Source organism: Tachyglossus aculeatus, unplaced genomic scaffold (assembly GCF_015852505.1).
Source record: "Tachyglossus aculeatus isolate mTacAcu1 unplaced genomic scaffold, mTacAcu1.pri scaffold_125_arrow_ctg1, whole genome shotgun sequence".
Lineage (NCBI taxonomy): Eukaryota > Metazoa > Chordata > Mammalia > Monotremata > Tachyglossidae > Tachyglossus > Tachyglossus aculeatus.
Window position 1 is genome coordinate 1152177 of NW_024044854.1, and position 3165 is coordinate 1155341.

The following is a 3165-nucleotide window of genomic DNA, read 5'->3' on the forward strand; positions in this document are numbered from 1 at the left end:
AAGGATGTTATGTAGGACAGTGTCCCACTGCTGGCTCTTTCATAAGTTCTTTAGACCGTAGGGAAGGTCGCAGTTTGGGGTGGAGTTGCTCAGCCATGATGAAGAGGGCTAAGCAATCAATCAATGATACCTACTGAGCACTTACTGTATGAAGAGCACTGTACTTAGCACATGAGAGAGCACAGCACATTAGAGTTGGAAGATGCAATCCCTATCCTCAAGGAGTTTGTAGTCTAGAGGAATCGTTCAATCAAACAATGACATTTGTTGAGCGCTCATTGTGTGCAGAGCACTTATTAAGCACTTGGGAGAGTACAGTACAATAAAGTTGGTAAACCCAATCCCTGACCTCAGGGAGCTAGCAGTCTAGAGCAATCAGTCAATCAAAAGATTGTATTCACTGAGCACTTACTGTGCTTTGGAGTACAGTACAGTTCAGTTGGTAGACACCATACCTGCCCTCAAGGATCTCACAGCCTAATGAAGAATATAGACATTAAAATAAATTACAAGTAAGGGTAACAACCCCTCTCAGGGTCGCACCTGGAGAGTTTCCAGGACTCTACCAGTCTCAGCTACAGGAAGGAGAGTCATGCAGAGGCCTACCCGTTCTATTTCTAGCTTGGGAAGTGGCTAGTGAGTGGAAGGCAGTCTGCTACAATCGAAACTCACCCATGCTGGGGAGCAGCAGCCTGGGAGAGAGTTGAGGGTGGAGACTCAAGTTCATTACGTGGAAAGAGCCAATGGTAAACCACTTCCTTATTTTTACCAATAAATTCTATGGATACACTACCAGAACGATTGCAGATGGAGAGAGGGGCGTTCTGGGAGAGAAGTATCCATGTCGTCGCTATGGCTTGAAATGACTAGATGGCATAAGACAAGACAAGAGAAGCAACTGAGTATAAGTGTTTATTCAAATGATACCATTATGTGATGATATCAAATATCTGAGAAAATCCTGGATGAGTGATATATTTTCCATCCTCCTTATGCCCTGGCTAAAGCTTTGCTGTCTAACTGAACTTCTAGACTGTTAGCCCGTTGTTGGATAGAGACTATCTCTATCTGTTGCCAACTTGTACTTCCCAAGCGCTTAGTACAGTGTTGTGCACACAGTAAGCGCTCAATAAATGCGATTGAATGACTGAATGAACTGAACCTCTGGCACTTAATATCGTCGCACTTCTGAATCCACGGTGCAGAAAAAATGATTCTGCTGTCCTGTCCAATGGGATTAATTGAACACTGAATTCCCCAATCTGTTCCCCAGGGGATGCTGGGACAACAGTCTCAGAAAACACCATGAAATAGGCCTGATCATCAACTTCTCAGTCTACCCTTTCAGTGAGCTTCAAAGACCAAGGACGGAGCTTGATCCACAGCCTGGAGCAGTGTTATGACGTGGTATTAAGAGAATGGAAGAAAATATCCTCCATTTCCATGGAATTTCAACCCTTCTGCATCAGAGAGGCTTAAATTAATTTTCAGCTTCTATATCCATTTCCCGTATTCTTCAGTTGGGATCACTGGGCTAGTAGGCAGGGAAGGGACCCATTTACTGGTAAAACAAGGACCCAATCAATAAATCAATGCCATTTTTTAATGAGTGCTTATTTTGTGGCAACCACTGTACCAAGCGCTTGGGAGAGTATAATGCAATAGAGTGGGCAGACTCGTTGCCTGCCCACAAGGATCTTACAGTCTAGCGAAATTAGTCAATCAATCAATGAAGTTTATTGAGTGCTTATTCTATGCTGACCACTTACTCTATGCAGGGCACTGTACTAAGCACTTGGGAGAGTACAATGCACCAGAGTTGGTAGACTTTTTGCTGTACCTGTTTTCCAAATCTGCAGACAACTGCACATACTGTGGGGTAAGTTTACCTTTGGCTGTTTTCTGGAGCAGAACTGTGATTTAGAGGCTGGAAGAAGGAAGGCTAGGCATTGTAGGAAACTTTCTCTGAGAATGCCATGGCTCAGGAAATCAGTTAGTTAGTAGTATTTAATGAGCACTTACTTTGTGCGGAGTACTGTACTAAGCTCTTGGGAGAGCACAATATAACAATAAACAGTCATATTCCCTGCCCACAACGAGCTTACAGAATGGCGTAGTGTAGACAGCACGGGCCTGAGAGAAAGAAGACTGTGGGTTCTAATTCCGGCTCTGCCACATGTCTGCTCTGTGACCTTGGGCAAGTCACTTCAATTCTCTGGGTCTCAGTTTCCTCATCTGTAAAATGGGGATTAAGACTGTGAGCCCCATGTGGGACAGGGACCATGTCCAACCCACTTTGCTTGTATTCACCCCAACGCTTAGTACAGTCCCTGGCACACAGTAAGCGCTTAACAAATACCACAATTGTCATTACTATGATTATTATTAGAGGGGGAGACAGTCACTAAAATAGATAAATAAATTGCAGCTATATACATAAGTGCTGTGGGGCTGAGAGGTGTGTGAATAAAGGGAGTAAGTCAAGATGACAAAGAAGGGAGTGGGAGAAGAGGAAAGGAGGGCTGAGTCAGGGAAGGCTTCTTGGAGATGTGCCTTCTATAAGACTTTGAAGGGGGAGAGAGTAATTCTCAAATATGAAGAGGGAGGGCATTCCAGGCCAGAGGCAGGACGTGTGTGAGGGGTCGAATGGGAGAAAGGCGAGATCGAGGTACAATGAGAATGTTACTACTAGAGGAGCATCAGAGGAAGGACCACTCAGACACAGCATTGAAGGCATAGGCATATGTAAGAAGACATGAAATGTCATCAGTGTTTCATCCAGCCCCGATCATTATTAGTATTATTATTAATACTATTATTATTGTTACTACATTTGTTAAGCACTTACTACGTGTTAGGCACTGCTGTAAGCACTGGGTTAGGTACAAGTCTTTCAGGTTGGATGCAGTCCCTGTCCCACATGGGGCTCAAGGTTTAGGTAGGAGGAGAACAGATAGTTACTCTGCATTTTACATTTAAGGAAACTGAGGCACAGAGAAATTGAATGACTTGCCCAGGGTCACACAACAAGCAACTGGTAAAGGCAAGGTTAGAACACAAGTCCTCTGACACCTAGACCTGAACTCTTTCCATTAAGACATGCTGATTCTCATAACTCTGTTTTTTGTCCCTAGTAGTGCAAAATATCTTTGGGGAAAACAGTAT

General features: G+C 43.9%; 1 non-coding gene across 1 annotated transcript; it reads left to right on the forward strand.

Moving 5' to 3' along the window:
- The first annotated feature begins 525 nt into the window (after positions 1–525).
- On the forward strand, positions 526–663 carry LOC119922826. The gene has a single exon (XR_005448724.1). It is a non-coding gene; the product is annotated as a small nucleolar RNA SNORA7 (small nucleolar RNA).
- The last annotated feature ends 2502 nt before the right edge of the window (positions 664–3165 follow it).